General features: G+C 40.8%; 1 protein-coding gene across 2 annotated transcripts in view; it reads right to left on the reverse strand.

The window, feature by feature from the left end:
• The window catches only part of LOC143517369 (fibrocystin-L-like), a 98,333-nt gene extending 76,303 nt beyond the window's left edge, over nt 1-22,030 (reverse strand). For both annotated transcript variants that reach the window (XM_077009788.1, XM_077009787.1), the window contains exon 1: nt 21,955-22,030. The gene's annotated coding sequence lies outside the window, so the exon portion shown is untranslated. The remainder of the gene's footprint in view (nt 1-21,954) is intronic.
• Between the last annotated feature and the right edge of the window lie 1,882 nt (nt 22,031-23,912).

Here is a 23,912-nt window from a genome sequence, read left to right on the forward strand (position 1 = left end):
TAATTAATCGAAATTAATTGCATTTTAATCGCATTTCAGTATTTAACATGAGAAATATTAATTTAAGTTTGAATGATGAATGTATCAATGAACATAATCATAAACTTCAACATCGTGTTTATTTTTCCACCAGTCTACTACACAGACCAATAGATGAGTGCAGAAAACAGAGCAAACAGTTTTCAGAACACTGGAAATTCTGACCAAAAATATTGTTTAATTTTGGGAGTTTTGCTCAGGATATTGGAAGAATAAGAAGAATTGAAGTAAATCAGAAGATGTTTTTAAATACCATTTTAGATGGTATAGCCTACTTTTTCTTTAATTTCCCAGGCCTCTGCCACAGGCATCTCCATAGAAGTGGTCTTCAGCATGCTCAAAGCAAATGACTGGATCTTCCATTTATCATCTCTAATATGAGCTGTCACACCAAGATAATTCTTGTTGCTAACAGAGGTCCAGTGATCCCCAGTCAGAGCCACATTTGTGGCGCTCTTCACAATAACCTGTTTTACTTCCCTTTCCTCATCATACAGCTGCTGGATTTTCTTCGACATTGTCTTTCTGGATGGCAGTTCGTAACTTACATCGGTTGACGCAATTTGCAGCGCTTCTTGTAAGCATTTATCTTCGACCACAGAGAGCGAACAACAACACAAATTATGTGACGCGTCGAGTATAAATGCCTCCGCCGCTCGCGCAAAGTGTGTGGAGTCGCACGCTACGGTCACTCGCGAAAGTTTAATCAGTCTTAATGGTCCAATGAAGGTAATTTAAAAACCAAGACATTTCCTCACTTTAAAAAAAACCTGGGACACACGGGACAGGATGTGAAATACGGACATGTCCCGGGAAATACAGATGTTTGGTCACCCTATCGTACTAGGGATACATTTAGCAGCTAAGTTATTATTACTAACCTGCACATTAGCCCCAACATGTTTTGCGTTGAGGTGGTAACGAAGGGTGGAAGTGCTCCTGTGATAAGCGAACTCCTTCCTACATAAAGTGCAAATAACACTATTTTTGATTGTACTTCCATCTGGAAGTTTCTTATATTTAAATTTCCCGTCCACCAGCGTAGCCTCTTCAGTCATCTCCATCATGCTCATCTTATTGTGCGTCCATGTATGTCTGGAACTCGTGCACTGAGTAACATTCCACGGTGCAAAAGTATCTCATGCATTAAATGCGTTAAAATGTGTAATTTCTTTTTGGTTCATTCAATTTCCTGTAATTAATTAATCAAAATTAACGTGTTAAAGTCCCACCACTAATTTTACAATTTTATCATATAATATTATACAATTATTATTGTATATAATAATAATAATTATTATTATTAGTATTATTGTTATTATTATATCATAGACCTAGCATTATGGTGTTGTAACGCATTGATCAGGCAGACAAGGATCCAAGTGCGGAGAATAGCCACTTTTTTTGAAATAACAATTACAGAGCAATCGAACTGACTAGTAACTCCGTTCAGAGTACGCTGTACAGGAGTAATGCAAACGTAGTCAGGACGGTCCAGGGTCACGCCGGTAAGACAGAGGTCAGAAGGTACAGTGGGACTAGGCAGGGAACGAGGTCTAGGAGAAGAACAGAGGTCAATACACGGAAAGGCAACGCTCAGTACGTGGCATGGCAACAATACTTCGCAACCTGGAAGAGAGAGGAGGAAGCTAAAGAAGTTGTGAAGGGGAGGGGCAATGAGCACCATGTGAACAGAATCTGCAGGGAGATCATGTGCTGTTCCTGACAGATGTCAAGTAATTTTTAAGTGTTACTTGACTTAAAAGTTAAGTCCAGGGGAGATCACACCTTTTATAGCTACAAGGAAATGCAAAGCTGTGATATTTCTAGCCTGTGTATGTGGCTAGGGACTGTTACAGTTGTGATCAAATTTATTCAACCCCCAATGCTGCGAAGGGTTTTATGGAATTCAGTGCACATTTGTAATTGTGTTCATAATGAAATCTTACAAGGACTTGTTAAAGAACTAAATGCAACTAAGATAGCATCAATTTTTTTTGTCATAAAGTATTAAATGGCCTTTTTGTGATTTCTTCATTGACACAATTATTCAACCCCTTTACGACTACCACTCCTAAGAACAGAGGTTCATTCCAGTGTTTTCCATCAGGTATTGAAAACATCTGTGGATGTCAACGAGCAGCAATCAAGCATGATAAGCACCAATTAGGCAGATTTAAAAGGACTGTGATACTCAGCTCCTTCTAGACATCTACTGGTGTGATTCCAAGCATGGTGAAGGCAAGAGAATGGTCCCAGAAGACAAGAGAAGAGGTTATTGCTCTTCACAAGAATGGCAATGGATATAAAAAGATTGCGAAGTTGTTAAATATTCCAAGAGACACTATCGGAAGTATCATTCGCAAGTTCAAGTTAAAGGGCACAGTGGAAACGTTACCTGGTCGTGGCAGAAAGAAGATCCTGACCGCGACTGCTGTGCGCTACCTGAAGCGTAATGTGGAGAAAAATCCCCGCGTGACTGCTAAGGAACTGAAAAAAGACCTGTCAGATGTGGGCACTGAAGTTTCAGCTCAGACAATAAGGCGCGCACTGCATAACGAAGACCTCCATGCCAGAACGCCCAGACGCACCCCCTTGCTGACTCCAAAGAACAAGAAAAGTCGACTGCAGTATGCCAAAAGTCATGTGGACAAGCCACAAAGGTTTTGGAACAGTGTACTGTGGTCAGATGAAACTAAATTAGAACTGTTTGGGACAATGGACCAGCGCTATGTTTGGAGAAGGAAGAACCAGGCTTATGAACAAAAGAACACCTTGCCTACTGTGAAGCATGGCGGGGGGTCAATTATGCTTTGGGGCTGTTTTGCTTCTAATGGTACAGGAAAGCTTCAACGTGTGCAGGGTACCATGAATTCCCTTCAGTACCAGGAGATCTTGGAGGAAAATGTGATGGAGTCAGTCACAAACCTGCGGCTTGGGAGACGTTGGACCTTCCAACAGGACAATGATCCGAAGCACACATCCAAGTCCACTAGAGCATGGTTGAACATGAAAGGCTGGAACATTCTAGAGTGGCCATCGCAATCACCAGACTTAAATCCAATTGAGAACCTCTGGTGGGACCTAAAGAAGGCAGTTGCAGTGCGCAAGCCTAAGAATGTGACTGAACTGGAGGCTTTTGCCCATGAAGAATGGGCTAAGATACCCATAGGTCGCTGCAAGACACTTGTGTCAAGCTATGCTTCACGCTTGAAAGCTGTCATAACTGGAAAAGGATGTTGTACTACGTACTAAAAAATAATGTCACTAGGGGGTTGAATAAAACTGATAATGATGTGAGCACAGTAAAGACATTTGTGGTTATTCCATCATAAATATTATGTTATGTTTGTCTAATTTATAAGTGCCTCTTTGATATAATTGTAAATAAGATGACTGAAATGATCAAAATCAATGTCAAACTGGCCAAAACACTTTATTTCAGTGGGGGTTGAATAAATTTGATCACAACTGTAATTGACGGAACATTGTGCACCTTAGTTATTTCCTGTACAAAACGGTCAGACGTTAAATTCGTTCCAGAACCACATTCATAAGTAGAAAAGTTCGTAACTCAAATGAATTTTCCCCATTTAAAATAATGGAAATGATTAATCCGTTCTCTTGATAGATTCCTTCATTTCTTAAATAAATCCCAAATTTCTTAAATTATGAAAAAAAAACATGTTTTGAATTAAGAAACACACGTTACACTTCAAATTACACAACAAACTGTCACGGTGAGGGCCGGGTCGCCACCAGAGGGCGCGCATCCCGGTCAGCAGCCGATCCCAGCACACACCCCCGAGCACGCAGCCACTCCTACCATCACAATCACCAGAATACTGATGCACCTGTTTCTTGTTACGTTGCTCTTTTTAAGCCCGCAGGTCGTCCGGTCCAGTGCTGCACATTCACGCTACGAGCCTTACTGGACCGTCAAGCGAGTCCTCCTACCTGTTTACTCGTTCAGAGTCTCTGCGTTTGCCTTGCTTTCTTTTGGTATTCTATTATGGAGAATAAACCCCCGTTCATTCCACCTGCATCTCCGGCTGCCTCTGTTACGACGCCTCCGGCGTCACACAAAATAAATAAATAAAAGAAAATGGACAAAATACAGAAGAAATATAGCCGCAAGCGGCGGTGGGGAGTTCACACACGAAAAGGCAAAAAAAGCCCAAAGGGTCTTTTAGGCCTACAAGTGATTGTGTAACGATTCAGGGGACTGGGTATGACGCAGATGCAAGTATTTGAATATTTTATTAAATAAAGGAGGCAACACACTAAACAAAGGAAAGTAAATAGGTAAGGAAGTAAGTAAACTAATGAGAACATACGAATACCTTAACAGAGAAATAATACAAACTAAACAGGACAGGAATGTCGCACGAACATAACGACCAATACACACAGGCATCAGATCTCAACCAAACAGAGCTGCAACACCGAATAACAAACAGACTAAAACACACATGTAACAAACACGTAGACGTAGAGATTACATAAAATAGAAATGGGACTAAACTACAAACAGAACAAAGACTACGCACACGCAAATCTTAAACACATGAACTGAGAAGACGCAGACAAAAACCCATGAAACTAGATGAGAGAGAAGCACGCTAAAGAAAACGAAACCTCCAGGGAAACAAAAAGATGGGGAGAAATTCACAATCGTGGGAAACGCACACGAGAATCAGGGAGGTGAACAATATACATAGAGTACATATGAGAGGGAACTAAATTAATCAACAAAGAGAAACGGAAACTAAAACAGGGAAGACCAGCACACGGGAGAAGCGAAGGTTACTGAACGTGGAGCAGGACGAAGTGAAAATGCTAGGACTAGTATGAAAAGTACAAATTATACATATTTGATAATAGTGAAAAATTGGTAGATTTTTGCAAAGCACATGTAATTACAAAGTTCCTAGGAATTCTGCATATAATAATAGTCCAATGTTGACTTGATAAGTGAAAATATGTAGGAGAAATTCTGGATTTTCTAGTATAGCACCACCTAGAGGTGCAATTCCCTTCTAACATGAGTATGTGTTAGAGGGTGTGTACATGAACATACAAGGTCAGTTTCATGTGTATGTATCTATGATAAGCCTGTCAAATGGCCAAAACCAATTAATTGGCGAATAGCAGCCATGTTTTTTGAGTGATGGCATCATCGTGTGCCTTGATACTAGAGGTGTATTCAACTAAGGATTTTCATAGTCGAATCTGATTCGTCAGATTTTCCCTTTAGTCGACTAATAGTCAGGGTTTTTTTTTAAGAGCACCTTAAAGGGATCTCGTTCTCATTCATGACTTTTTTCCACTTCGAAGTAAAAACCTAAAACACTCAGATAAATGAATAAACATGGTAGGTTGGCTTTTTATTCAGCTTTTATTTATTACTTGTTTATTTTTTTATGAAACGTTAGAGAACATTAACCGTCAGTGCGCATATCGAACTGGCACTGTGCAAAATGTCAAACATATTTTAAACAAAATATGCCTGCCTGAAAATATAAAACAATTGCCACACAACAGCAAACAAATTATAAGGAAAGGTTCAAGTAATGGGTTTTAAAAAGCAAACAACAACAAAAAATGTTTATAGGCTTACTTGCCGAGACGCACCGCGACGAGACGACACACCGAAACGACAAACGGCTGAACTGTTTCTTTCGCCTTACGCGTTTTAAATGGTATGCCATGTTGGTTGTTGTCGTGCGAAATGAAAGACGTTGATGACATAACTTGCACTTTACTTTGTTTGATTCATCTTTATCTTTTTCAAAATACTTTTGAAGTTTTTTTAGTAGCCTTTATAATCTGTGTTCAGCTCCGCTCATTTGGATTGTGCAACTGCAGGGTGTGATTTATTAATGTGTAGTAAGGAAGATGCCTATTGTTAATGCGCACACATCATTAAAAAATATTTATTAACAGAAATTGGGATGATTTTAATTGACAAAAGGCTATATATAACAAAAACAAAGACATTTAATGTAACAATTTACGCTTAGCAGCGTCCTTGGGCACCCCCTTGCAGTACATTCGACTATGACATTCATAGTCGACTAGGGGGTATAGTCGACTATAGTCGAATCAGCGACTATTGCAGGTCACCCCTACTTGATATCACTTGACCCCATGAATCTGCCTATAAAGTTTTGGCTTGATGTGACCAATGGTTGTTGAGAAACATTTTTGTCTATGTTATAGCGCCCCCATTGGACAATTGTGACCACCTTAAATTAGGTAAATTAGGCCCAGCCTCAGAGCTATCGATTGACATGTGACAGTCAGGCTGTATAGAAATGTCACAATGTTGTCGATAATTCTTGATAAGGAAAGTCTTGTGAATACACCAAGTTTGACACCAAGTTTGTAGTGATCAGATGAAAAACCAAGGACTAGTATAAAAAAATAGGTTTTGCTAAATATGCAAATTAGCAAAAAATCTAAGTGGGCAGAGCAAAATGGTTCTTGAGGCTTTTTTGTTTGACTTGAGCCAAGGAATGTACCTGAAGTGGAATTTTGTTTGTAGGACCTATGGTGTAGGACAGGGGTGCCCAATACGTCGATCGTGATCTACTGGTCGATTGCAAAGGAAGTGTGTGTAGATCGCATGGCATTAAAAAGTAGGGGATGAATGACAAAAAAGATGAATGACAGGCTATCATCCATCTGCACTGACGGTTGTCTTTTGATTGACATACAGGGTAGCCAATCAGACGTCTGAACTTTTGACACTTTACGCATGCACGTTTAACCGCGCTAACTTGTTAGCTTGCTGCATAGCTAGCCTCCAATTTATTTAAACTAAATAAAACAAAGGGTTTAAAAATGAGTGCCATAGCTGGTCCGAGTAAGAAGCCTAAAACCTACCACTTCACAGGGGCGAGGCTAGGGTATTTTTAGTGGTGCTAGAGCACCACCGTGAAGTTGCTCAGCACCCCCTGGCTCAACACATTTTTTAAATATTATATTATGCAAAAACCTTGCTCTGTACCTGCGCAATACTTTGGTATTGTGCCTCTGTGAGCACTGGGGGCTGGGCACCCCTAAAGACCAGATCCTAAAATCGCCCCTGCACTTCATACAGAATGGGAGGAGGATTTGTTTCACTATGTCATATTCACTATATTTCACTATGTCATAAGTGCATTTGCCTCATCTGTCAGTGTGCCATTGCTATTCCAAAGAAGGGAAACGTGGGGCGGCATTTTCGGACTGTTCAAGCATAATTTCGGGTGTCACTTCAATGTTAAACACAAGAAGTCCTTCCAAGATGGAGAGATGATAAGAGGCATTTGTTGAAGCCACTGATTCCTTGTTCCGAGACTTTAAAAACAAATCTGAAATATAATCTTCAATCAAAGCTCTCCAGCTATCGAGGAATACAGTCACACGGCGCTCTGAAGCCATGGCTGAGGATTTGACCCAGCAACTTTGGAAGGATATTGCGAGTGTTTCTCGCTATAATTAGCGATACTTTAAAATACTATATAAATATAAATAAATAAAATACCTTATTTATCCTAAAAGGAAAAGGAAAGAGTACACAATATTAAATAATAATAATAACTTAAATAATGATAATATAGAAGAAATACATTTGTTTTGCATTTTTTATTCTAGGTAGACCATTTTGACTTGGTCATCTTATAAGTAGCTCGCAAGCTGAAAAAGTGTGGGCACCCCTGGTATAGTAGTTTGAATTTGTAGCCTCTTTGCTGTGGTTCAACATGTTTTAAAAAGCACTCAAACAAGTAAAATTACAGATTTTAAAACTTATAAATAATAAATAAAGCTTTGCAATTTAAGCACGACTAATAAAAGTAATATTAGCAAAAGATATGCCCACACTGAATAAGAGTAAAACTGTCAAATGCTTTTAAGACATATTTGCGTTGCATGAATTCATAAAGCAGCTTTGTTTGTAGCCAAATACAAATACATGTTATAGCTGTTTAAAGGAGGGAGCACCTTAACCTGAAGAATTATAATTGAGCTGTTATATCTGAGAAATTCAGAAAATACATATTAGGGATGATTTCAATATAATCATAAAAGTGATTGTGATATAATAATGCTAAGATTGAATCCAATGACTTTAACCAGTAATTTTTAAATATTTTTTTCCCATGTCATACCCCACATACATAAATTACAAATCGGTTGTGCTTCACTAATTATGAGGGGCCGGTCTAAATCAAAAATGCCAGGGCCGATTTTTTGTCCCAGTCCAGCCCTGGTTATATATGGCCCTATGTGGGCAACGATTATGCTGATGTGGTCCGCGGTGAAAATTAGTTTGACACCCCTGCTGTACTCTATCATACTTCAAATACTTTGTAGTGTACAGTTGTGATCAAATTTATTCAACCCCCAATGCTGCGAAGGGTTTTATGGAATTCAGTGCACATTTGTAATTGTGTTCATAATGAAATCTTACAAGGACTTGTTAAAGAACTAAATGCAACTAAGATAGCATCAATTTTTTTTGTCATAAAGTATTAAATGGCCTTTTTGTGATTTCTTCATTGACACAATTATTCAACCCCTTTACGACTACCACTCCTAAGAACAGAGGTTCATTCCAGTGTTTTCCATCAGGTATTGAAAACATCTGTGGATGTCAACGAGCAGCAATCAAGCATGATAAGCACCAATTAGGAGGCAGATTTAAAAGGACTGTGATACTCAGCTCCTTCTAGACATCTACTGGTGTGTTTCCAAGCATGGTGAAGGCAAGAGAATGGTCCCAGAAGACAAGAGAAGAGGTTATTGCTCTTCACAAGAATGGCAATGGATATAAAAAGATTGCGAAGTTGTTAAATATTCCAAGAGACACTATCGGAAGTATCATTCGCAAGTTCAAGTTAAAGGGCACAGTGGAAACGTTACCTGGTCGTGGCAGAAAGAAGATCCTGACCGCGACTGCTGTGCGCTACCTGAAGCGTAATGTGGAGAAAAATCCCCACGTGACTGCTAAGGAACTGAAAAAAGACCTGTCAGATGTGGGCACTGAAGTTTCAGCTCAGACAATAAGGCGCGCACTGCATAACGAAGACCTCCATGCCAGAACGCCCAGACGCACCCCCTTGCTGACTCCAAAGAACAAGAAAAGTCGACTGCAGTATGCCAAAAGTCATGTGGACAAGCCACAAAGGTTTTGGAACAGTGTACTGTGGTCAGATGAAACTAAATTAGAACTGTTTGGGACAATGGACCAGCGCTATGTTTGGAGAAGGAAGAACCAGGCTTATGAACAAAAGAACACCTTGCCTACTGTGAAGCATGGCGGGGGGTCAATTATGCTTTGGGGCTGTTTTGCTTCTAATGGTACAGGAAAGCTTCAACGTGTGCAGGGTACCATGAATTCCCTTCAGTACCAGGAGATCTTGGAGGAAAATGTGATGGAGTCAGTCACAAACCTGCGGCTTGGGAGACGTTGGACCTTCCAACAGGACAATGATCCGAAGCACACATCCAAGTCCACTAGAGCATGGTTGAACATGAAAGGCTGGAACATTCTAGAGTGGCCATCGCAATCACCAGACTTAAATCCAATTGAGAACCTCTGGTGGGACCTAAAGAAGGCAGTTGCAGTGCGCAAGCCTAAGAATGTGACTGAACTGGAGGCTTTTGCCCATGAAGAATGGGCTAAGATACCCATAGGTCGCTGCAAGACACTTGTGTCAAGCTATGCTTCACGCTTGAAAGCTGTCATAACTGGAAAAGGATGTTGTACTAAGTACTAAAAAATAATGTCACTAGGGGGTTGAATAAAACTGATAATGATGTGAGCACAGTAAAGACATTTGTGGTTATTCCATCATAAATATTATGTTATGTTTGTCTAATTTATAAGTGCCTCTTTGATATAATTGTAAATAAGATGACTGAAATGATCAAAATCAATGTCAAACTGGCCAAAACACTTTATTTCAGTGGGGGTTGAATAAATTTGATCACAACTGTATATAATGCATATATCTGTATTGTATCATACTGCATATACTCTGTACTGTATCATGCTGTTCATCGACTACAGCTCAGTGTTCAACACGATTATTCCCTCCACCCTTAACACCAAGCTGGAAGATCTAGGACTTCATTCATCCTTGTGTCACTGGATCTCCAACTTCCTGACAGACAGACCACAAAGGGTGCGGGTCGGCAATCATCTCTCCCCCTCACTCAACCTCAGCATTGGGGCTCCTCAAGGGTGTGTTTTGTGTCCTCTACTGTACTCACTATATACATACGACTGCGTGGCCACTTCCAGCTCCACATCCATCATAAAGTTTGCTGACGACACTGTGGTAGTTGGCCTCATCTCCAACAACGATGAGAGAGCCTACCTGGAGGAGATTTCATGCCTGGAAACCTGGTGCCGGGATAATAATCTCCTACTGAACGTCAGCAAAACCAAGGAGCTGATAGTGGACTACAGCAGGAGACAGACGAGGAACTACCAGCCCATGAGGATCAACAACGCCACTGTGGACAGAGTAGACAGCTTCAAATACCTTGGAGTTAATATCACGCAGGACCTGTCCTGGTCCTGTCACATTAACATCCAGGCAAAGAAGGCCCGGAAGCGTCTTTTCCACCTTCGCCGACTTCGGGACTTCAGACTGCCCTCCAAGGTACTGCAAAACTTCTACTCGTGCACCATCGAGAGCATCCTCACGGGGAACATCACTTCCTGGTTCGGTAACAGCACCAAGCAGGACCGGAAGACTCTACACAAGGTAGTGCGCTCCGCTGAGCGCATCATCCGGGTCGCACTTCCTGACTTGGAGTCTATCTATCACAAAAGGTGCTTGTCCAAAGCCAAAAAGATTGTGAAGGATCTCAGTCATCCGAGCAACAAACTTTTCTCCCTGCTGCCCTCAGGTAAGCGTTTTCGCTCCCTAAAGGCAAGCTCAGAGAGGATGAGACTGAGCTTCTTTCCTACGGCTATTCGGACTCTGAACCATGGCTAACCTTGAAAATTCATATCCTGACCCGTCCTTGAACTCTACAGTGTTGCGTGTTGCACATTAAATGCACATTGCACTTGATCCTTTTTCAACTCGGCCATTCATTTCTCACTGCTCATATTTTTTATAATTTTTTATAATTTTTTTATAATTTATAATTTTATAATTTTTTTTATAAAATTATTTTTAGTATATTTATTTTTTAAATAATTTTTCATATTTTTTATATTTTAAATAGTGGTGGGCCGTTAACGGCGTTAACGGCGGTCGTTAATTTGATACTCTTATCGGGCGATATAAAAATTATCGCTGTTAATCTATTCTTAAAGTTGGGTTGGGAACTGGGCCAAAATAGGTAAGCAAACTATGATGACTTTCAACTTGGTAGTTTAGCTCGGCTGTATTCCTAACCAAATTGCACAGTAGGGGCGAGAACGAGTTTTCAAACTTGTGAATTACAAGGCGTTCGTGTGTTTACATGGATGCAGCCACGAAGTCGACAGGTTTGCTTCATGGAAAATTCATTTTTAGGAACGTAAATTGTTACCGGAGCGGAACTCGGAGCGGTCGTTTTCTGCATGATCCTAGCGCTAGATTCGTCGCTATTTAAATATTTCTTTTTAACCGTTAAAACTGCAGAGGACCAAAACTGTCTTTTGAAAATTACGTCTGTGAGGTTAAATGTACTAAATGTTGGCTTACATTTCAAATATCATGTTTAGCTGAATAAACATGTTATTTAATGTACAGTATGTAACTGCCTGTCTGGGCTTTGTATAATTATTTAGCATACCAGTTGTTGGTTCTTACTCCAAAAATCATTAAAGATCAAAGCGGAACTATATGTCTGCAAAGAGTTCCAGGGGGAGCCCATTATAAGTGTGTACGATGTTAAAGCAGCAGTTTAAAAATACACAAATTTTCGCCGTTATTTTAGTTCGCCGTTAAGTATTCAAAGTGTTGTTTCACGCGTCTGTAAACGCTATAAGAGAAGCCATACCCTCCCTGTGTTATTTAAAGCAGCCAATGAGGTTTGTGTTTTGTTCTTTGTATACTGTTTGAGTAAGTTTAAGTAAAAATAAATAAATGTACATAGCTGCTACTAATACTAACATGTTATAAGCTAAACGTAAGTTAAAACATTTCATTGTATTGCAAGTTTAAATTTATAATATAGTACAAGGTTTAAAGTGTATTGATTCGTAGGTAAATTAAGACATTCACAGTTGTATATTTGTATATTTGCTTTATTCATATTTGTGATATTGTGATTACATTACAGTTCTCACGTTTAGGGAGTTCAAAAAGCTCATGAATAAACCCTAATCAGTACAGTTAAGAACAGTTGTGCTGTCGTCATTTTTATTATAACTGAGGGAGGCACAGTGAGAACTCAGTGCTCCAGAAGACAGTGCCAGAGAGCAGTGACTTATAGTAAGCTGAAAGGATGTCTGAAAAGGAAAAGGTGTGTGCAGATGTGCACGTGCAGCCAATCTGCATGGATGTAAATTCACGACCTTGCAGTAGAGATGAGCCACAGCCTTACACAGACGTACATTCACCAGTGACTGATGCCACAAATGGTGATGACTTCGTTCCTCTAGAAAGGGCACAAGGAGACCAAAGAGTCCGCAAGAGATCGGAGAAGGGTCAAGAACTTTACGATGAGCAAGTAAGAAGATTTACACATCGTTTCAGTGTGTGCTATAACAAGTGGAAGGAGGTCACAAAGAAAGCCAAACAAGTGCTAAGAACACCATACTCAACCAACCTGTTGAATGAACATGTCACTAAAGTGAACGATGCTTTAAGGAGTTTGAATGCCGTTTATGATGACTTGAGACGCATCAGTGTTCCTGATCACGACACACGGCGTAGAGTTGATACCTGTGAAACAGTGACACAGAACATTTTAAAGCAAGCAATGGACATTTTAGACACAGTAAATGGTCAAGGAAATGAAGAACAAGGTGGTGAAGAGACTACGTCAACCAAGTCTACCGCCAGCTCTCACCGCACTAAGGCCTCCACTCATTCCCGTCTAACTTCTGCCAGCAGAAAGAGTGCAGCTGCCGAAGTTGCTGCTAATGAAGCCACTCTACAAGTACTGATAGAACAAGAACGTCATATTGAAGAGCTACAGAGGTTGGAATCTGAAGCTGCCCAGCTAAAGGTTAAACAGGAGGCTGAAAATGCAGAGAGACAAAGAGTACTAGAAGCCAAGCGCAGAGAACTAGAACGTCTGGAGACTATTAAAAGACTAAAGGCTGCCAAGGCACGACAGCAGGTATATGAACAGAGTGAATGCTCATGTCGATCATCTAAACAGAGTCAATGCTCAGATGATGAAATAAATGAGTTGCTCCATCAACCCTTTCCTGTGAAGGTTAAAAGGGAAGCAAAGCAAGAAGTGAGCTCTCTGCAACACGATGCTTCATCACAACCTGTAACGTGTCCAGCTGAAGACAACACAGCAGCTCTTGTTAGAGCACTAGCAGAATCCATTAGTGCCAGCCGTATTCCTGTACCTGAACCAGTGATGTTCAGTGGTGACCCACTCAGGTTCAGTGACTGGAAAGTCTCCTTTCAGACACTCATTGACAGGAAGAACATACCAGCCGAAGAAAAGATATATTATCTACGCAAGTATGTAGGTGGATCTGCGAAGAAGGCCATAGAGAGCTACTTTCTACTAGGCACATCGTCAGCCTACCTTGCAGCATGGAACATCTTAGAGGAGCGATATGGCAGTCCGTTCCTCATCGCCAAGGCCTTCAGAGATAAGATTGATGCATGGCCTAAGATAAGTGCCAAGGGCAGTCTGGAACTTCAAGAACTCGCTGACTTCCTGCGCAGCTGTGAGTCTGCAATGTCTCAAATCCGAGGTCTTGAAGTGCTTAATGACTACTACGAAAACCAAAAAATACTTGCTAAACTTCCTGACTGGTTGACTTCAAGATGGAACCGAAAGGTCATAGAAGTGGAGGAAGAAAGTCAAACGTTTCCAACCTTCAGTCAGTTTGTCAGATTCCTTACACGCGAAGCGAAAATCGCCTGCAATCCAATCACATCTCTCCATGCATTGAAACAAAGTGAAGAAGAGAAGAGCAAGGTTTTAAAGAACAGAAGTACTGGAGCAAGATCCTTAGCTACAAGTTCAGACGAGAAAGCTAACACCATGAGCTGTGTCTTCTGTGAGAAAATAGGGCACAGTCTACCAGAGTGTCATAAAAGGTTCATAAAAAAGACAATCATGGAACGAGTCAAGTTTGTCCAAGAAAGGAAGTTGTGTTTTGGCTGTCTAAAGTGGGGCCATCGCTCCAAGGACTGTGGAGACAGGAATATCTGTAAGACATGTGAGGGAAGACATCCAACTTGCCTCCATGATAATCGCACCAAAGAAGAAAGGAGGCAAGCAAGGGCTGATGGAACTAGAGATCGAGACAAGTCGAATGAAGTGAAGCCAGATCAGCCACAAGATCAACCACCAGGAACGTCACATGAAGCAACATCTCATACAGTCACTCAGAACGACAGACACACTAACACGTCCACAATACTTCCAGTGTGGGTCTCTGTTGCAAATGAGCCATATCATGAAGTTCTTGTGTATGCTCTTCTGGATACACAGAGTGACACAACCTTTATCCTTGAAGACACTGCAAGGGCGCTCAATACAAGGAGTGAGTCAGTTCAACTAAGGCTCTCCACACTGGCTTCAAGAAACACTGTCGTGTCCTGCCGGAAACTGACTGGGTTACAAGTAAGAGGGTTCTTCTCAGATAAGGTAATTACACTTCCAGTGACCTACTCCAGAGAGTTTATACCTGCAAACAGAAACCATATTCCCACACCAGAGACGGCGAAGGTATGGTCCCACCTTGAACACATAGCAGATGAGATCGCTCCTCAGCAAAGCTGTGATGTTGGCCTGTTAATCGGCTACAATTGTCCTCAAGCTCTCGTGCCAAGACAAGTGGTGTCTGGTGAAGATAATCAACCCTTCGCTCAGAGAACAGATTTGGGCTGGAGTGTGGTTGGCCACGGTGATCCATGCCTCAATTACGGAGATGCAATTGGAGTAAGCCACCAAGTCATAGTTAAGCAAGTGGTGCCAGGGCTTCAGTCCTCTTCAACCCTCACAAGTGAAGTGCATTACGTCTGTAGAACACAAATCAAGGAAGTTATCTTATCTGCAGATGTCATCAAGGTGCTGGAATCGGACTTTGCTGAAAGAGCTTTTGAAACCAATTATGTCTCTCAAGAAGATCTCAGATTCTTATCAAAATTGAAAGAGGGCATCATACTCAACAGTGATGGACATTATGAAATGCCACTACCATTCAAGAAAGACAAACCCAACCTACCTGATAACAAGGTGTGCGCCATACACCGTCTGAAGTGCCTGGAAAGAAAGCTGAAAAGAGATGACCAGTATAAAAAGGACTACAAGACCTTCATGGAGGAGACCATAACCCGTGGAGATGCAGAAAAGGTCCCAGAAGAAGACCTTCACAAAACTCCAGTGTGGTACATTCCGCATCATGGGGTGTATCATCCACACAAGCCTGGAAAAATACGCGTTGTATTTGATTGCTCCGCCAAATTTCAAGGAACGTCCTTGAATGACCATCTGCTAACTGGTCCAGAGCTTACAAACACCTTGGTGGGAGTTCTGATTCGCTTCCGAAGAGAACAAGTGGCAATTATGTGTGACATAGAGCGCATGTTCTACCAGTTCCACGTGAAAACGGAAGACCAAGATTACCTTCGATTCCTTTGGTGGGAGAATGGAAATCCTGAAGCCCAACCTTCCACCTATCGAATGAAGGTTCATCTGTTCGGTGCAGCATCATCACCTGGCTGCGCCAACTATGGACTTAAACACATTGCAGCTGGAGGGCAAGGACGCTTCAGTGAAGACACCATCAAGTTCATGCAGCGAAACTTCTATGTTGATGATGGCCTGTCCAGTGTAGCTTCCACAAGTCAAGCTATCCAGCTGGTGAAGGAAGCAAGAGAACTTTGCAACACAGGCAAACTACGACTGCACAAATTCATCTCAAACAGCAAGGAAGTCCTTGCCACCATCCCCAAGGAGGAATGTGCCGAAGCTGCTGCAGACAAAGACATGGCATTGGGTGAATTGCGGATGGAACGAGCACTTGGTGTGCATTGGTGCGTAGTTTCTGATGAGTTTCAGTTCAGAGTGGTCATCAAAGAGAATCCACTTACTAGAAGGGGAGTTTTGTCCACAGTTGCTTCAGTCTATGATCCTCTTGGATTCGTGGTGCCCTTCATTTTAATTGGAAAGCAGATCCTACAGCAAATGTGTCGTGACAAGCTCAGCTGGGATGAAACTTTACCTGACGACCTGCGACCTCGGTGGGAACGTTGGCTCCAAGATCTAAAAAACCTGGCTGATGTTAAGGTTCCGAGATGTTACCTTCCTTCAAGCTTCAAGGCACAATATTATGAGCTTCACCATTTCTCCGATGCCAGTGTGTTAGGCTATGGTGTGTGTTCATACCTCAGAGCAGTCAGTGATTCAGGGGAAGTTCACTGTTCTTTAGTTATGGGGAAAGCAAGAGTCGCCCCTACGAAGGTCACAACCATACCAAGGCTTGAGCTGTCAGCAGCAGTGGTAGCTGTTCGCACCAGTGACATGCTCAAGAAAGAACTAGAAGTAGAGTGTCTACAAGAATTCTTCTGGACTGATTCCATGGTTGTACTTGGGTACATCAATAATGAAGCCAGAAGATTTCATGTCTTCGTAGCAAACCGTGTGGAACGTATCAAGCAAAGCACAGAATCCACACAATGGAGATATGTAGCTTCTGAAGAAAATCCTGCAGACCATGCTTCAAGAGGTCTCACAGTTGAGCAGCTTGTATCCTCTGACTGGTTCACTGGATCAAGGTTTCTCTGGCAGAAGGAGCTACCAAGTGGAGAAGTCAAGATTGAACACATTGGAAATAGTGATCCTGAACTGAAGAAGGTGCAGGTCCATGATGTTCAGGCGGAAGAGACAAGATCAGTGTTAGACCGCCTGCACAAGTTCTCAGACTGGTCCAGAATGGTAAGGGCTATAGCCAGACTCAAGCGCCGTATCAAAGAAATCAAGGGTTTTCTGACAAGGTCCTGTGAAGTCACTAGTCTAGAGGAAAGAAGAGAAGCTGAGCTGACCATTATCAAGATGGTTCAAGAAACAGCCTTCTCAAAGGAGATACAGAGCCTTCTCAGTGACAAGGAAACACAAGTCAATGACAAGGTCAACAAGCTATACAGATTAAGTCCCTTTGTTGACGGACAAGGTATCCTTAGAGTGGGAGGCCGCTTAAGCCATGCTGCTCTACATCCACATGTTAAGCATCCAGCGGTCCTACCTAAAGACAGTCATGTGTCAGCATTACTTGTCAAACACCATCATGAGAGAGTGCTCCATCAGGGACGAGGAATGACCATAAATGCACTCCGATCCTATGGCATATGGATACTAGGCTGCAGCAAAGCAGTATCATCCCATATCTACAAGTGCACCACGTGCAGGAAGTTCAGAAGAAGTCCAGAACAACAGAAGATGGCAGACCTCCCAAGGGACAGGATGGAAACCACCCCTCCATTCACTTACTGTGGGATGGACTGTTTTGGACCATTCTATATTAAAGTGGGAAGAAATGAGTTAAAGCGTTATGGGCTATTACTTACCTGCATGTGTTCCAGAGCAGTGCACATTGAGATGCTTGACGATTTAAGCACAGACGCATTCATCAACGCCTTGCGTTCATTCATCGCCATTCGTGGAATGGTACGTCAGATAAGATGTGATCAAGGGACAAACTTTGTCGGAGCTAGACACGAGTTTGCTGAAGCATTAAATGAAATGAATCAGGAAGAGCTCAAGGAACTTGGATGTGAGTTCATCATGAACACTCCAGCCTCTAGTCATATGGGTGGAGTGTGGGAAAGACAAATTCGTACCATTAGAAGTGTTCTGACATCCATCTTGGAACAGTCATCCAGACAACTTGACTGCTCCTCACTACGAACATTCCTGTATGAAGTCATGGCAGTTGTCAACAGCAGACCTCTAACCACTGATTGTCTCAACGACTCATCCAGCCCAGAGCCCCTTACTCCAAACCATATCTTAACAATGAAGACTACTATTCTTGCTCCACCTCCTGGAAAGTTCGTCAAAGAAGATCTCTACCTCCGTAAGAGATGGCGTCGTGTCCAACTTTTGGCTAACCTCTTCTGGAAGAGGTGGCAGAAAGAGTACCTCCTGAATCTACAACACAGACAGAAGTGGATCAAAGACCGCAGAGATGCAAAGGCCAATGACATTGTTCTCTTGCAAGACGACACACCACGTAACCAGTGGAAGTTGGCAAGGGTCGTCGAGGTATACCCAGGAAGGGATGGAAGAGTGAGAAGATTGAAATTGCTCATCAGTGACTCCAGCCTTAATAAGAAAGGAAAGCGTGTTTCCAAACCTATCTACCTTGAGAGGCCCATCCACAAGACTGTGACACTGCTGGAAGCAGACTGAGGAAACCAGTCTCTTTCTCTTTGTGTCTTTCTGTTTTGTCTATATCTTCTATCTCTGTCTCCTTTAAGGTGCGGGTTGGTGACCATCCCTGAGGAGCTCAAAAGCCAGAAGCTAACGTTGTTTGTTTTGCTGTTTATTATATTTTCATTTAGAGAAATCTAGAGTAAGAAATCGTAGATTTGGTGGGAGTGTAACTGCCTGTCTGGGCTTTGTATAATTATTTAGCATACCAGTTGTTGGTTCTTACTCCAAAAATCATTAAAGATCAAAGCGGAACTATATGTCTGCAAAGAGTTCCAGGGGGAGCCCATTATAAGTGTGTACGATGTTAAAGCAGCAGTTTAAAAATACACAAATTTTCGCCGTTATTTTAGTTCGCCGTTAAGTATTCAAAGTGTTGTTTCACGCGTCTGTAAACGCTATAAGAGAAGCCATACCCTCCCTGTGTTATTTAAAGCAGCCAATGAGGTTTGTGTTTTGTTCTTTGTATACTGTTTGAGTAAGTTTAAGTAAAAATAAATAAATGTACATAGCTGCTACTAATACTAACATGTTATAAGCTAAACGTAAGTTAAAACATTTCATTGTATTGCAAGTTTAAATTTATAATATAGTACAAGGTTTAAAGTGTATTGATTCGTAGGTAAATTAAGACATTCACAGTTGTATATTTGTATATTTGCTTTATTCATATTTGTGATATTGTGATTACATTACAGTTCTCACGTTTAGGGAGTTCAAAAAGCTCATGAATAAACCCTAATCAGTACAGTTAAGAACAGTTGTGCTGTCGTCATTTTTATTATAACTGAGGGAGGCACACAGTATGTAGGCTTACAAATTCATGTTTAACTGAATAAACCGACGAGTAGCCTACATTTTATTGAGCATGTTTTTTTTTTCTTCAAGTATCAAAGTAGAACAGCAGTCATTGATGCATTTTGGAAACAGGAGATGAGCCCCTGGTCTAATGCACCCTCTGTATTAAGAAATCCTATCTCAAAAACTGACTTTTAGTCATTACTTGGGTAGTACGCATATGAGCCATTTTAATATAGATTAATCTAGATTAATTTCAAGATTTCAGTGAGATTAATCTAGATTAAAAAAATTAATCTATGCCCACCCCTAATTTTAAATCTTATATTTACTTATATTTTATATCTTATCTTATTTGCTTACTGTCAGGTGTGGGCAGAGGTGGGCAGTAACGAAGTACATTTACTTAAGTACTGTACTTAAGTACAGTTCTTGAGTATTTGTACTTTACTTAAGTTGATTTTTTTTAAAATACTTATGACTTTCACTTCACTACAGTTGAATAACAAATACAGTACTTATCACTCCACTACATTTCTGTCCAGCTCTCGTTACTCGTTACTTCCACACACAATTCTCCTCCCCTCCCCCGATAGTATTTTCACAGGTGACAGCCTATCAGCAATCAAAGATGTGTCTGTGAGGTGTAAAATCAAGTTCGGTGTCGCTAGTCGTTCTTTTCCTAAATAACAGCAACATGAGCGGAGACGGCGGTGATGGAGCATGCCAGGGTTGCCAACTTTTCAAGATCGCTTGGAGGGAGATTTGAACCTGGAATTGGTGGCGAGTGTAAATTGTTGATCGGGGGGTGGCGAACGTTACCGGGGCGGTGAAAAAATGGACACAAATTAAGTATTATATCGCGATCGCCGGTGGTTGATAGATATAGATCAGAGGTAAATAAACTAGATTTTTTATCGGCGTGAGATATCGGAACTGTGGCGTGAGAGCGTGTGAAAACGGTCAAATGCGTGTGTCTCACGCTCAATGAGAGCTGGAAACCCTGGCATGCTCTTTTGCACCCATGGCCGTATCTCGACAAAATGTTCCAGTTTTCTGAACTGATGAATCATTCCTATCGTGCATGCTTTGTTTGCCAAAAACAAACTATATCACTGCATACCAAAATTCACCGTCCCACCTGAGGAAGTATATTACGGTATGCAGCCTAAATGTTTTGTTAAGTGACTATGTAGTCAGAGGAGCTTTGCAGTAAGGCTAGTGAAATGACTTTGCCTGCTCACTCCACTGCTAGGTCTGCTAGGATCACTATAAATAATGTTAACATTATATTGGCAAGTAATTCAAACTACGGAAACATCAATAAGGGAAACCGTGTGGGTTAATCGAATCTTGTCAAATAATGTTTCCATTGTAATGTCAGTGTAGAATTAATGTCAATAATTCTAATGTGGCTGTGATTTCTAGTTTGAAAAGAGTTTGTTAGCATGTTGGGTGGCATGGAGTTGGTGGGCTTTAGCCATACTGCAAAAGGTTGTAGCAAAGTTAGACTACCCAGATGCCACACTGCTAATTTTACTTTGTCTTTGTTTATATTGACTGTAGCATAATGTTGTATTGGATGACTGAATACCTAACTAGCAAAGAGAGAAAACCGTCATTTTATTATTGACTTTTAATATGGTAACATAATTTGCTTAAACAGGTTAGGCTAGGCTAATCAGTGAATTGTGGTTTTAGAAAATGTTTTTGTTCCTTAAACTAAAGTGTAGGTTAAACTTTTCTGCTACCACTACCTGAATGATGTACATCATTGGAATATGCCTTATGGATTATTATCAAAGACTGTATGAATATTATGCCCAAAGAGGATTCGGTAGGATGTATAATACTTTTAGACTATAACTTTTTTACAAATGTGACGGAAGGTGTACTTTAATACTTAAGTATTTTTAAAAGCAAGTACTTCAGTACTTTCACTTAAGTAAGATTTTGAACATGCAACTTCCACTTGTATCGGAGTAGCATTTGACCAGTGGTATCTGTACTTTGACTCAAGTAATGAAATTGAGTACTTCGTCCGCCTCTGGGTGTGGGGGGTATGTTGCTCAAAGCATTTCACTACTTGTACTGTGTATAACTGTGTATGTGACCAATAAACTTTGATTTGATTTGTATATACTCTGTACTGTATCATACTGTATATAATATCCATAATTTCCCCTGAATGAAACCTCCTAAAGGGATCAATAAAGTACAAATCTAATCTAATATAGAGTCTAGAGAAATGTCATTTCATTCAGCTGTGCTCTCCTTGTATAGTCTGAAGGACAGTAAAGTTCACTTTGACTTTTTTTTTGACACAGTCACACAGGACAGTGATATAATCACACAAAGAATAAGTATATCATAATTCCTTATTAACAAAACTTTCACAGTAAATTACAGTGTTATAAACATGGACACAGACCATCATAGCCCAATATAACAGATTAACATTAGGAGTTATATTACTACTGTCTGTCTCCACTAACACTAGGAGTTATATTACTACTGTTTGTATTATCTATCACAGATTCACATACTCACTGTGTTCCTCTGAAATTGATTCATGTGTCTGTCATAAAATGATGATCCTGTTCAGTCTCTCTCACTCTGATCTGAGTCTGTTTGTCCTGTTCAGTCTCTCTTATGACTCTGTTGGAGGTGGAGACTCCAGATTCAAGTTTATTTTCATATTTTAACAGATCAGTATCATAAACACTGGCGATCCTGCACTTGTGTCAGTCCCGCCTCTCCGAGTCATTACATCAGGAACATCAGGACCATTAATGTTGGTCTGTACGGGAGTGTCTCCTCCTATCAGGACATACACTCAGTGCTCTGACCAATGTGGTGCCCTAGGTGAGATTTTGGTTGGTGCCCCCTGCATCAACAATCATCAGGTTGATTGTATCAGTATTAAAGAAACAAATAAAAAGCAAATGAATTATAAATATTGCCATATAACAAGAAATAAATATAAAGTTGTTGCACAAAAAATATTTTTAAACTATTTTACATAATGCAGAGAACAACTTTTAAATATTAGTAATAGATAAAAAACCACCAGTGCAAATTAGTGCAATTTGCCTACTGCAACACAATTTTTTCAAAAGTGCATCTCAAATTAACAGAGGAGTTTATGTGTGCTTTAATATATATTTATTTTAAAAACTTGCTGAGCTAAGCTAATAATAGCACCTACTAGGATTGGGCTATTGTAAGTATGATCTAGTATGATGACTATTGTAAAATTGTGGCAGTATATTAACCATGTGACGTGACACAACGTTCCAAATCTGCATTTTGAAAAATGACACATTTAAGACATTTTGCGCATCCATTAAAAGGATCTGTGGGTGGGGTCAGGAGTTGGAGCTCACTGATGGGTTATAGAGTGGTGAAGTTCACTAATATCATAGAGGGGGAAAAGCCACATTGACGACGAGTGTTAGTTGTGAGTCAAGCGAGCTGGTTTCAAAGAAAAACACCACTGCTACAGATTGGAAGCATTTTGGATTTGTTTAAAATAAAAATGAGAGTCAGCAAACCTATACGAGTCAGTGTGTAAGATCTGTTTACAAAAATTTTCCACCAAAGATGGAAACACATATTTTAAACACATTAAAATAAGCACCCTTCAATTACAATTTAGCATCCCTCCCGATGCACAAGCAGACACAAGTGGTTTTCTTTAACAGGTTTTACTGAAGTCTTCTCCACATCAAACCGTGAAAACTAATACACAGTATTAGACATAAAAACACCACATTAGCTAGGGAGCATACATGATAGCAAATAATGTAAAAGGAAAATAACGTACAAACTTCACAGAATACCTTGTTGGCTGCATGCTAGGGAAGGAAATTGTCTTGGAGTCCTCTGAATTTCGTATGTACCAATAAACATTAATTTACCTTCTTCCAAAGATAGTTTATGGCTGATCTTTAACTTAATATGAGCATCTCTTTACACACCCTGCACCTGACGGCGCCAGCTAGCAAAAAAGCAAGAACTCATTTTACGCTTTCCGAACGTAAACGGCGTCTCGGCGGAAGTGACAAAATAAAAGACAAAATAGTTAACAAAAATAGAAGATTACTCAAAAATACATTCTGACTTGGAAATCACATGTAAACATGTAATCTTTATAGTAGCTACAGTAACAGGTGCTAGAAAAGTCCCGACAGCCCACCTTTGTTTCTTTTCATCCACCAAAGTTCCCAACAGTCCAAGTAGGGTTCGGTTGAAACGCTTCACCACTGCTGCCTCAAAATTTGGACCCTGGTCTGAATGGAACAAGGATGACCTGCTGCCACATAACCCTCACTGTGGTGGCAGCCGTTTGGTCCCGGGTGGCTGCTGCCCAAGCAAACTTGGTGAAGTGATCAGTCAGTACCATAATATTTTGGAAGCCCCCGATGGCAGCTTCAAGAGACAAAAAGTCCATTGTAACCAGTTCGAGAAGGTAAGAAGCAGCAACAAAGGTCAACCCAAAAGCTGAA

Source organism: Brachyhypopomus gauderio, chromosome 6 (genome assembly GCF_052324685.1).
Source record: "Brachyhypopomus gauderio isolate BG-103 chromosome 6, BGAUD_0.2, whole genome shotgun sequence".
In the NCBI taxonomy this organism is placed as follows: Eukaryota; Metazoa; Chordata; class Actinopteri; order Gymnotiformes; family Hypopomidae; genus Brachyhypopomus; species Brachyhypopomus gauderio.